At 43.3% G+C, this 13214-nt stretch overlaps 1 protein-coding gene across 1 annotated transcript in view; it reads right to left on the reverse strand.

The window, feature by feature from the left end:
* The window catches only part of FOXN3 (forkhead box N3), a 197540-nt gene extending 188657 nt beyond the window's left edge, over positions 1-8883 (reverse strand). The window contains exon 1 of the mRNA XM_063117949.1: positions 8846-8883. The gene's annotated coding sequence lies outside the window, so the exon portion shown is untranslated. The remainder of the gene's footprint in view (positions 1-8845) is intronic.
* Positions 8884-13214: the final 4331 nt, after the last annotated feature.

Here is a 13214-nt window from a genome sequence, read left to right on the forward strand (position 1 = left end):
GAGCACCTGTGCTTCTCTGAGTAATGAGGCTAGTGGTATGAAAGCATACTGTTATGCTCAACCCACGTCCTCCCAAGTGGTGACAAGTTCCAAGGGTGTAGCGCTTACCCCAGTTGGTTCACGTTGGAAGGAGGTCACTGGAGACTTATATTGACAATGTGTACTCATTGTGTTTGTTTACAAATATACAGGTTGAGCATGGCTGGAGGCACCAACCAAACACTTCAACAGACAGCCAAAGTCCCCCATTTCAGATCTCTAAGGAGACAGCTAGCATCCTAAAATAGTTATCAAGCCCATTCTCACCTCTCCAAAACGCTGTTCACATGTTCTGATTCTGTGTAAACACGTGTGGACAGACTGCATGCTAACCCCGCCCCTTCTGTCATGATGACAGAATATTCATTGACCTGAACTCACAGAGCGGGACTTTCTGAAAAGGAAAGTCTCCTGTATCTGTGGAGGTTCTCCATATGATTCAGAATGCTGGTTTTCTAGTGTTCTGAACAGTGCGTGGGGTGACTCATCCCCTCAAAACCCTGCAGCTTTGCTGCTGTGCAGCAGAAGCAATCAGACCGCAGGACGGGGTATAGGCTATCTGGCCATTCGGTTTGTCAAGCCAGCCCCCTGTCAATGTTGAACTTAAGCCAGAAAAAGGCAGGCATTCCTGCTTTGTCCCTGAACTTCAATGGGACATGAGAACCTGCCCGATTATTCTGCGTTACCACCCTCATCCGATCCATCCAGAGCTACGCCCACTCATAACCAGAACCAAGGCCACCAGTGACACACAAAGAAACAACATGGTGACCTTGGGGCAAAGGGAAAAGTTGTGGTAAATCAACACTTTCAAAAACCACACTTTGGGCAGTGGGGAAGCCCGTCATGGCTGCGAGTTGACGGCTGGATCATATAAACATCGCAGCACCATGACGGGGTAAATAGGGCATGTAGACACAGATGCAGGAGGCTTTTCCTTTCAGAAAGTCCCCCTCTGTATGTATAGGGCCACAAATACAACAACAATGGGGAGAAGGGTTAGCACTCTCCCTCTTCTGTGTTTACGTCATGGAAAGAGAATTATAATACCTGAATAGGGCTGAAGTCTCGGTATCTTTCACAGTCTTCCTCTGACTCATATTAACTAGATGCAGACCAATTTATTGACAAAAAGCTTGTATTTGGATTGCTTTCCTGATAGATCAGTATATAATCAAAGTTCTACTGTCACCCTATTGCTTTCTGTTAAGGGCCATTCAAGTTCTCATTTGCACTGAAGCTGCGGAAAGCGAAGATCTACGGAGACATGAATTTATTGAGAAAATGAGCATCACAGCAAATCCTTAACAAGTACACACAAGGTTAACAACAATCAGAGGGAGTAAATTATATGTCTGGGGTTTGTACATTTTTGAAAATATGATTTTCATGCAATAAAAGATACTCTGAAGTGTTTTGTATAACAGTCTCCTTATCATAACTTACTTGGATGGATGCTGTTATTCTAGTTACATGTGCCTTCCCACTTATAATGAAAAGCTGTATACTTTGCCCTAAAATTATATACTTCTGGCACACTGTCAGCAAACATTACAGACCTAATCAAGAATATATTTGCTCATGAATTATAGGGGAAATACACACAAATAGTTGCAGGACAGAGAGGGCAAAAAAACAGACAAATCACACAGATTTATTGTCAAAACACAACATTTCCCTGTATGCAGATTTTGCCAAGAATGTGATTATGAACAAGTTTTTGCTGTTTCATTTTTTAAAAAAAGATCTGGGACAACATCCTGCTGGAGGGATATTATTTCATTCGGGTAAACCAATAAACAAATAAGATGAAACTTTCACAAATGTTCAGTATCAAGAAGTATCTTGACTCCCTAACCCTAGGAGTAAGCCCTGAGTTCAATGGGGCTTACTCCTAGGTAAGTGTACTAGGGATGCCATGGTGCCCATGGGGACCTCCAACACAACCCACAAAGCTCTCCCCTCCCTGCCCCTTTCAAAACAAATGTTTTAAGAAAAAACTTGGAAAATGTTACAGCAGTCTTCTTTCTACCCATTTCTACTTCTGTCTTTGCTCTTTCTCTCTACTCTACCCCTTTGCCTTGCTATTTCCCCCTGCCTCCCAGCCTCTAGCCTTGCTATTTCTCCAAGGGTGAATATATGGAAAGGAGGACAGTGCTCTTGTATCTACCCCCCTCCCGCCAATTATACTGCCAAAATGAAGAAATCTTGGGGTGGGAGTAAACAGGAATGGATTTCTTGTGTAGGAGGAATATGGGTTCCATTCAGTTCTGGTTAGGGTGACCATATGGAAAGGAGAACAGGGCACTTGTATCTTGTTGTACAGAAAAGGGAATTTCAGCAGGTGTCATTTGTATGCATGCAGCCCATTGAAATTTCCTATTTATTTATTTATTTATTTATTTATTTATTTATTTATTTATTGCATTTCTATACTGCCCAATAGCTGAAGACCAGATACAAAAGAGGGCAGGGCTCCTGCAGCTTTAACTGTTGGGATGAAGAGAGAATTTCAACAGGGGCTGCATGCATACAAATGACACCTGCTGAAATTCCCTTTTCTATACAACTGTTAGATACAGGAGCCCTGTCCTCCCTTCCATATCGTCACCCTAATTTCTCCCCACCTATCCCCACTTTTAGCTCACTTTGACTAGCCAGGCCCCCATGGCAGCCATTATGGGACTAGCCACATCCACAGTGGGGGTCATTTTGTGATGGCCCCCACAACAGTTTCTCAAATTCCCAAATGTGCCCATGGCTCCAAGAAGGTTGGGGACCCCTGGTGTATAGGATTGCTGCCTAAATTTCTTTTGGTGTAATTTTCTTTCCTCTTAGGGGTCTGTTGGCGTGAACTCAAGTCTGCAAAGCAATACTACATTAAAGTTGTTAGGGTTCCATCTGCTATTGTGCCAGCGGACTTCTTCTTGTGCAAAGGCACTTCCCCTTCATCTTTCCCCACCCCCCACCCTGCACCTCCACGGCTGCTCAAATCTGCTTGGTGATGGGATTGCAGGTTGGAATCTGCTGGATACAACCCTTAGTATTTCTAGTTGCTGCAAGCCTCTTGTTTGGTTGGATTCCTATTGTTCGGATGGAATAAGGAAGCATATGTGAAGAAGCTCACACAAACTACATCCAAAAACTGAGAGAGTAAATAATGTGCCCAGCTAAATCATTGTTAGGCCCTCAAAACAAATTGATAAATTGGTTAGAAATGTTAAGATCATTAGTAGGCAAACTGCCAGGTCTTGAAATCCTTATTTTGTTTTCAGTCAAATCTAATATTGGATTTCCATCAAAACATCAGAATTTGGCCTTGTTTTGTGCAAAAGTAAAATTAAAATATATAGCACTCTATTCTTTACAATGGTATATTTCACTGCAATGCTGAAATAAGAGCCCTCCAAAACCGGCCCGTCATAATCTAATAAACGAATGCTTTCCTTGCAAGGAATGAAGGCGACCTAAGAAATCAGAAGGTACAATCATCAAATCTGATCGATCCAGTGTGAGTTCCCAGACAAAGTCACCTGAGCTGCAATAAAGACAGATCAGTCAGATGTGCCACATTGTGTTTTCATCTTCTTATAGGTCATCTCAATTGACAAAGTTGGCTGACGTAGCCAAACTGCATCCTAAACCTTTACATACTGGTGCTAAAGATTTTAGGAACTAGCTTGATGAGAAAGCATCATACAGGACAGCATCATATAATCATAATCACTGTTCACAGGGGATCATACGCCTATCAGAACGCATGCCTTTCTTAGGGTATTCTCTCTACAAAATAAATTATTCACAGAGGTCCCATTAGTATAGGTTAAATTGCTACAGATAATACTTTTTGCTCAGATTAAGAAAATTTATTTAGTGTGGCTTAAGTCCCACTATGTTCAGTAAGGCTTTCTCTCAGGTAAGTGTGTATAAGATTGTGTCCTTCAGTTCTAGAGCAGCCATCCTCAACATGGCCCCCTTGAGCTGTGTTTGGACTACAATCTCCTTGATCCCTGACCATTGGCCATGCTGCCTGGAGCTGATGGGATTTGCAGTCTCACATATCTAGTTTCCCTAAGTGGGGAAGGCTGCTATAAGACATATAAAGAAAATGCAAATGCAGTCTTGGTACAGTTAAGTACAGGACTCCAGAGCACTCTAGAACAAAAGAAGGAATCTGTTCAGTATTCCTGGGGGATTGGAGTGAAAGTTGATACAAATGTCATGGAAATAAAGAAGCCAAGTTGTGTGTTCAACATCCCATCCCCTAGCGTGACCTTCCTCACTTCATCTCAATGTCGTATATGAGAAAACAGAGAACCTATTTAGGGTTTATTTTGCCCATGAGTCTTGGTTAAATAAGGACATAATTCGGCTTCCAACTTAAGTTCGCTGTCCTATTATTTACCTCCCAGAACAGAGGTGGGCAGAAGATAGATCATGCCTCTAGAGGTGCTTGCTAAAGCCCAAAAGAAACTCCGCAGGTGTGCAACTGCTGTCGCTGGGCTGGTGCTTTTTTCCATCGCTGTGCCACTACCATGTCTTTCTTTCTCACTTACTCCCTAACCTAATTTTTCTTAAGAATGGGCACTCTTCCTATCCAAACCTGGAGATCCAGTGTGGTGTAGTGGTTATAATGTTGGACTGGGACTTGGGAGTTCCGGGTTCTAGTTCCCACTCAGTCATGCAGCTCAATAGGTGGCTTTGGACCTCACTGAGCTCCAAATGGAGAAGAAAGAGACCATGTGAGCCACCAGGAAAAAAGAGGTGTAATATAGATGTAATAATAACTAAATAAATGAATATCCAAACAAGTATATGACTGTTATATTCATATTTTCAATGGTCAGGGATGGGGGAAGAATTTTCTGCAAATTCTTGTGTTCATTTTTAAATCCAATACAACAGAAAAGTTGGAGATTCTGGCACTCCAATGTACTGCATAGATTAAAGGTGAGGAACCTGTGGCCCTCCAGATATTGCTGGACTCCAACTCCCATTAGACCCAGTCAGCATGACCAATGGTTGGGAATGATGGGAATTGTAGTCCAACATCTGGAAGGCCACAGGTTCCCTAACCCTGACATAGATTAAACAGTCACCTAAGATTTGGGATTGCCAACGTTTTCTTGCTTTCATTCCTGCATCTTTCATAGCAGCATAGGAAATTTAGCAAGACACTTTTATTCATATTCCTTCCTCTCTGTGAAAGGAAAAACCTTTTCCTGCTGAATTTCTGCATGTCAGGCAGCTGCTTAAAAGCACAACAGCAGAGCTAGTAAAATAACCTGTCTACCATAGAGCCAGGTTGCCTCTTCTCAGCTACTTCCACACTTATTTTTCTGAGAACAGAACAGCAGGTTTTCAGTCAATGAGACCTGAAACAAAATGTTGTAGGGTGGCATGCTCCTGTTCAGGGTTCCAGCCAACCATGCCCTTTCCCAGGATTCTCCAGGTCATCCCTCTGCCCCAGTTTTCTGACCCTGCCAACAGTCGGACAGCTTTTCATGCCCACTGAGGATGCTTAGTCCTCATTGGGCTGTTTTTTTTGGGTGGTGGTGGTTATCCCCTTAGGATTTATTTCCGAAAGCAGAGGTAGGCACACAGACATCAATGTGCCCCTTCCTTGGTGCCCTGTCCCTCCCCCCCCCTTTTTTAAATTGATACATTTTCTCTCAGTAGCTGGGATTGCTGTGAAATTGGTTTCTGTTGGTGCTGAAAACTGTGGGTTGAAAGGAGTTGCTTAGTATGTTGGAGCTCAGATCCCACGTCTGTTGTCTACTCTTTTGGACAGGTTACTTGTCCTTTACCATGCCTTCCAAGGCAGCCATTTTGTGGTGATGTCCAGGACAGTGCCACAAATTGCCAAATGTGCCTGTGGCCCCCCAAAAGATTGTCTATCTCTGTCCTAAAGATATTACTTCTGTAAAGCTTAGGGTTTCCCCACGTGTACTGATATCTCCCTCATGTCTGGACAGTTGTTTTGGCTACATAAGGAACGCTCTCTTGGAGAATCAAATTAGCTCGTTTCCTTGGCTCGTTTTTTTCTAGAACTACTGGATAAAAGAAAATGAAGGGTAACCCAGAAGGAGACTAAGCTTCTTTACACCAGTGCTTTATTGCACAGTCATGACTGGCCACTCAACGGAAGTTTGCAGGTCCTTTATACAACATCATCAACCTCCATGACATCTCCCACTCTTTCCCCCAGTAATTTCACTTTTAAAAAACTCGGAGATAATGCTGCATTTAAAATTATCATGGGATGTCCCCAGTGTGTAATGCCAGCAGAGCACTATAGATGGCGTTATTTCATTGAATGTAATAGCACTGCAGGGAGGGGAAGTTTTTAATTCAAAATCACTATCTAAAGGAGCCCGTCCGAAACGTGGAGAGACTCCAGAAGAAGAAACTGGTAAGGTTACAGGGTTTTTTCCCTTAATGTAGAGAAACACTGAAAGAGGTCTCAAAACACATGCAATGCAAGCATAGGGTGGCCACTGATGTATCGCCAAAAAAGAGGAAATACATCACTAAAAAACAGAGGGCAAATGAGGACACAGATTTGCACAAAATGTGCATATGTTAATTGATATGTTTAGACGCAAATATAATATAAACAGAAATACAGTACAAGTCAACACGGTGCAGAAGGTTGGGGTCAAGTAACTAGTATGCTTCCTCCATCCACTATGCAAGTGCTAACAGTTGATGGGCAACTTCAAGGTCACAGCACTCCATTCCTATGGTTCGTTGGGTTGGATCCAGATGTAAGAGTGAGCAATTGGAAGCACATTTTGCCACCCCTTCTTTCCCATGGCAACCCTCCAGGCCCTTGAAAATGCTACACAGAGAGTCAGGGAGTCCTGCTGAATCGGGTGTGCTGTGTTACGTGGGAGAGGGAAGATCCCCCCAAAATTAAGCAGAAGGACCTTCTGCAAGCAGAGCTTTTCCTATTGTGGAAGGCTGACCCTGGATCCAACCCTTCAAGTAGGGGGCACCTTCAAATAGAGGATGGTCCTCTAGCACAGCAGTGGGCAGAAGGTAGATCTCCAGATGTTTTGGACTTCCAACACCCAGAAGCCCCAGGCAGCATGGTTATTGGTTGGAAACATTGGGCGTGGAAGTCCAAAAGGACCGCCGATCTATTGTCTGCCCATCCTCGCTCGAGCAAATAGAGGACTGTCCTCTGTAAAAGAGGACACCCCCACCGTACAAGCCCCAGCGCCCCCCACCTCTTTGCTGAAGAAACATTCGAAGGCTGAGAGTTACTGGACCAGCGCTGAGCAAGAGAATGGGGGGCTTGAATAGAACACAAAAGACAAGCCGGCTCTGAAAAGAGGCAGCCGAGGTTCCTACAAGCGCGCCAACTGCCAAGCTGTCATTTTGCCGTGCGGCTGAACAGAAGGCCCATGTAATGACAACCACCAAACTCATTTAAACCCTGAAAAGGTGACTAATGAGCTCATTCAGGCTGCCTATAAATTATTCACTACAACACTGACCCCACTCAAGATAAACAGCAAAGTAAACTTTAAACACAGAAAATCCTGGGCTCCTGATGAGCTGGAGTTACGCCTGCAAAGAGTTTTACAATAAAACAGATACTAGGCTCACTCCTGCTCCTTTGTCCGGAGTCATTCTTATGTTTACACTTTTTTTCAGTGCCTTTAATCAAGTTAAAGCAGAAACAGCTGTTACACATTTCTTTCTCAGTTATGGAGAGGAAGGCCTTTCCTTTCCCCCCCTCCCTCCCTATTAGTTATTAGAGGCCGTCGCAAAGCTCTATAAATAGCTTTAAATTATATTCTCCAGAAATTGAAGGGTGACCTTAAAATGAAACCCATCTCTACCGATGCAAGAATGCCCGTGCGCACACGTGATGAATGAGAAGCACCGGGACCAAAAGGAAAAGAACTAAAGCCGTCGTCGCTTTCAATTATTTCAGCACTTGATTACCCAATTTTTACATTTGCTTCAGCTCGGTATAAAATATTTGCTGGGAACAGAGTTATGCAAAGACGCCACCCAAGCATGCGTGGTTATAAATTTTCGTGATAACTTACACAGAATCCATTTAAAAAACAAAAACACCCACCCACTAAATGAATAAAAAGTGGGGGACATAAATTCACTTTGTTTTTCTGGCACTGATAATAAACAGGGCAACTGCTTCCCTGCCCACCAACACCCTCTTCGCTTTTCATTAATAAGAGCTATTTTCATCGGCTTGTTTAACTCAAAGGTGGTGTTTATGCACTTATCCTCAGCGGCAGGAGCTGATGTTGAAGCAGTTACAGTAGCTGTTTGCTTAAATGGGACTTTGCCCAACTCTGCACGTCAGCTCCAAGCTCTTTTGCTAGTCCAGACAAGCTGCTCCTGTAGCTTTGGAAACTGCCATTTAAACTTCGTGCAAGTTAGGGTTGGACGGAGCGCAAAAGTTAAAAATGAAACTAAAGGCCAAATTCCACCCTCCAAAATATCGTCCTCCCAAACATGAAGAACGTCAAATTATACTCAGAGAGATCCAAAATAACTAGACAAAAGCAAAAGAGCCAAAGACGCCCAGAGCGAGTTTCAGAAGTACTACAGGATTTCCGGCCTGCAACAGACTGCATGTAATAACATGTGCACTAACGTATACACACGTGAATACGAGAGTTAGCGAGGTTTAACATTCACACTTAAAAGTTCAGGCATAAATAACATCCTGATTTTTCCATGATCAAGGGAGCCATCCTGTTTTGTTCTTCCAGGCAGAAAGTACACTGTTGCAGGACTCTCCAAATGTAAAAACACGAACGCTTACCAATAATAGCCGCCACATTGAGCTTGCAACGCAGTTTCTTCCATCCAGTTTTCTGAATAGGCCAGAATAAAACACTTCAAATTCCTCGTTCCGATTCACAGAAAGAAGGGGGGGGGGGGGAAATTGAGGAATTGTAGCACAGTATTGTGCAACTTGTAAATACGCACAAGTCTTAACTCATCAAAAGCCCTCCGCCTGACAAGATTCTTGCATCTCTTGGCTGCTTTGAAACTGTGTCAAGTGTCCACTCCCCCAATATAACCTGTCTGACCAGCAGAGTTCACCTCCCAGTTCATTCACAGGAAATGGAGGGCCGGCCTCCTCTAGTCTTTCCACAGCCACCTTTCGGTTTTCCTGATGACAAGTGACGTCGGTTTGGCCTTAGCACATGGGCTGGTTGAATAACCAAAAAAGAGCTACTTAAAAAAAACAATCTCCACCAAACCTGACATTTGAAAAGAAACAAACTTCATAGACAGCTGGGAGGCTGAAAAGTAACTGCAATCTCTCATATAGCCCTAACACAACATGCATTACTTATGATAAAAATCAAAGAACAAAGTCTGATTATAGATTGCAAAGCTGCACTCATATACACACTTACCTGAGAGTAAGCGTCATTTAAGAGAGTGGGACTAACTTTTTGGTAGATGAAAGGAAGGTTAACTAGGGTAAAAGCATTACTTTCCCAGAATAATACACCACTCCCTCCCCCTTTTTATTAGTGGGCTGGCAACTTTTTATTGGCTCTGTTCCTTTGCCTTTAACATCAGCCCAATGTAAATAAATTAAGACAGGAAAGTTTCCCCCATCACTTTGACTGGAGAAAGATAATACATTTCTTTTTTCCTCTCCAGAAAGTTTAACTTGGTTTGAGAGAGGGATCACTCTTTGTGATGTATAAATTCTTATTGCTTCTGGTAAATGGGCTTTGCAGGGTTTTGTACAGCTTCAAAAACCTGTAAAGCCTGTTTGTCTGAAGGCGACAGAGAAATGAAAGGAAATCTATCCCAGCAAAGGATCTTCTAGAGCATTTCTACAACAGAGAAAACCCTACAACTTTACCACAGCTTTCTGCTTCCCAATCACAATGTCCTTTTGTTACACATACTTCCCTTCCCCACTTGGCTCAGTAATACTACAAACGAGAAGGATCTTGGAATTGTTGTAGACCACAAGCTGAATATGAGCCAACAGTGCGATATGGCTGCAAGAAAGGCAAATGCTATTTTGGGCTGCATTAATAGAAGTATAGCTTCCAAATCACGTGAGGTACTGGTTCCTCTCTATTCGGCCCTGGTTAGACCTCATCTAGAGTATTGCCTCCAGTTCTGGGCTCCACAATTCAAGAAGGATGCAGACAAGCTGGAGCGTGTTCAGAGGAGGGCAACCAGGATGATCAGGGGTCTGGAAACAAAGCCCTATGAAGAGAGACTGAAAGAACTGGGCATGTTTAGCCTGGAGAAGAGAAGATTGAGGGGAGACATGATAGCACTCTTCAAATACTTAAAAGGTTGTCACACAGAGGAGGGCCAGGATCTCTTCTCGATCCTCCCAGAGTGCAGGACACGGAATAATGGGCTCAAGTTAAAGGAAGCCAGATTCCAGCTGGACATCAGGAAAAACGTCCTGACTGTTAGAGCAGTATGACAATGTAATCAGTTACCTAGGGAGGTTGTGGGCTCTCTCACACTAGAGGCCTTCAAAAGGCAGCTGGACAACCATCTGTCAGGGATGCTTTAGGGTGGATTCCTGCATTGAGCAGGGGGTTGGACTCGATGGCCTTGTAGGCCCCTTCCAACTCTGCTATTCTATGATTCTATGATCCCCCTTTCCCCCTTTAAGCAGGAGTTCTATATGTTTCATTTATACAGCCACAAGATGGCACTGTAGGCTGCCTCTTCTTATAGTGCAATTCCCTCTTTTCATCCTGAAGCAGAAAGGGGGGTCTTTTTGTTACTAGTTTTTTTCCCCCCATTTCAAATTAAGCCACAGAAATCCTTTCAAAGTATGAGTGAGCCACTGGAAGTTTACAGCACCATGTAATCAACCAGGAAACTTCTGTGAGTGGCCAGTCATGAGCATGCCACAAACAGCTTGTTTAGAGAAACCCTGAGATGACTTTCAATTTTCTTAAAAACTATTGTCTGTCTCTGGACTTCAGCTTCATGACAGCAAAACTCACAGCTCCTTACTTTCTCTGCATGAGGTTACAAAAGTTGCAATCGAGTGCATGTTTAAATCAAAAAATGTCCTACAACTCCCAGCATGCCTCAGCTATGCTGGGGCATGCTGGGAGTTGTAGGACATTTTTTTCTGTCTAAACATGCATAGGATTGTACCCTAATTCTCATTTGTTCCTGAAATTATTTATACTCGGCCACAAACCTCATATTTTCAGGAAGGTAAAATGAACCATCTCCCTGTTCAGTCCTACAGGATTGCCTTCCACAAAATATGTTGCAGTGCCACATGTTGAATCTGGGAAGGAGGCCCTTCGTCAAATCAGTCTTCAGCACAACACTGTAGTAAACCATACCCACACTGACTCTTAACATGATCTCTATCTAGGTTTGCCAACTTTTAAGACATGGGTAACAGCTCAAATTCAGAAGGTGAGGGTTAGTGTAGTTATGGGAAAGCCTCTCCTGATGAGTTTATGCCTGTTGTGCAAGTCTTAAAGGTGCAGGAGGCATGCCACAAAAGACGTTCACACCCCTATGTAGATGATTACGGTCGGGACTATCATGTAAGGCTATCGTGAAATGCAAATCTGTAAAACAAGGGCTGCCCATCTCTTAGCAAATTAATGGCCCTGATTTTGAGAAAGAAAAATGCCTTCTCAGGGACATACCTATTTGCTAGATGGATAAATAGTCCTGACATATAGTTCATTCCTCAATATTTCACTCTTCAATGAATTTGGGGGAGAGCTGTAGCTCACTGGGCAGAGCACATGCTTTGTAGGTAAAAGGTCTGTTTCAATCCCTGGCATGTCCAACTAAGGTGGGAAAAGACCCCTGTCTGAAACCCCAGAGAGCAGCTGCAAGCCAGTTTGCATGTTAGGAGAAGCAACAGTGAGTGAATTTCCCTGCAGGGCTGTCGCCATTTTGAATATCCAAGCTGTGACAGGAGCATGCCCTATTTTGTTGTTATGTGGTTTGTTGGGGTATTTCACATGTAAGAAACTACAGTGTGCTCCCACCGCAGCTTAAATATTCAAAATGGCGGCTGCCACTACAACAAAGAATCCTGCAAGGAAATTCACCCATGGTGGCTTTTTGTTGCGTGCGAACCAGGTCAGTGTTGACAATATTGATCTAGATGGACCAGTATAAGGCAGCTGTTGATGTTCCTTTGCTGGCAGCTTTGGTACAGTCAAGTCTCCATGCAGACTGTGCAACCCACACTGCTCGCAGCCAACTCTGCAGTCTTCTCTTTTCTGGTCTTCCACTGTTGCACTTTGGTCCCCTCTTGTATGTCTAGCATTCAGCTGCCCAAATCATTCACCTCTTTTGTTACTCTCATCACATGATGTCCTTCATTAAAACTCCACACTAGCTTCCCCTCCATTCCTGGATCAAATAAAAGCATTGTCTTTTGTTTCTATGCCCTGCATGGCCTTGCCGTCACATACCTTTCCATTCTTATCTCCTAATATATCCCTGCCCATGACCTTTGTTTCTCCAGCTCCATCACCCTCCACTATCCAAAGGTCCCCTGCTCCCTCAAAAGTCTCCACCCTTTCTCCCCTCCAACCATATATACTTGGACCTGCATCCCAAAAAACCTATATGATACCATCTATTTTATTTCCTTCAGATCCAACTTTGGGACATGAAGAGCTTCTTTACATGAGCGATTTCTTGCATGCTCGTGTGGCCACTCACACAAGTTTGCAGATCCTTTATATGGAAGTCTGTGAGTCGTCAACCTCCAGGATGTCTTCCATGCTACCCACCCACCCCTGGTAACATTGCTTTTAAAATATCTGAGATAATACTGCAGTAATTAAAATAATTGCGAGATATCCTCTGTGTATAAAGTCAGAGTTGTGCTATAACACAGCCACTAGGATAGGTTTGGACCTGATGAGCAACCTCGATTAGTTGAAAATCTCCTCCTCTCTGTGCTAGAAAAGAGGAGGGGCAGGCAGGGGAGAGCACATAAGCCCAAATATTCATGCATGTAACATAGTGGTTCCCAACCTCATTGAACTACATCATCACTGGAAGTAGACCAGGGGACAAAAACACCAATAATTGTTGAAGAAAAAGAGAGATGTATACTCTGGTGTTGAATGAAAATTGAAATATTTAATGGTAATCTCCTCAGTAAAAATTATAGAATAATGAGTAGATTTTTTAAA

This window comes from Elgaria multicarinata, chromosome 2 (genome assembly GCF_023053635.1).
Source record: "Elgaria multicarinata webbii isolate HBS135686 ecotype San Diego chromosome 2, rElgMul1.1.pri, whole genome shotgun sequence".
NCBI classification, from domain to species: domain Eukaryota; kingdom Metazoa; phylum Chordata; class Lepidosauria; order Squamata; family Anguidae; genus Elgaria; species Elgaria multicarinata.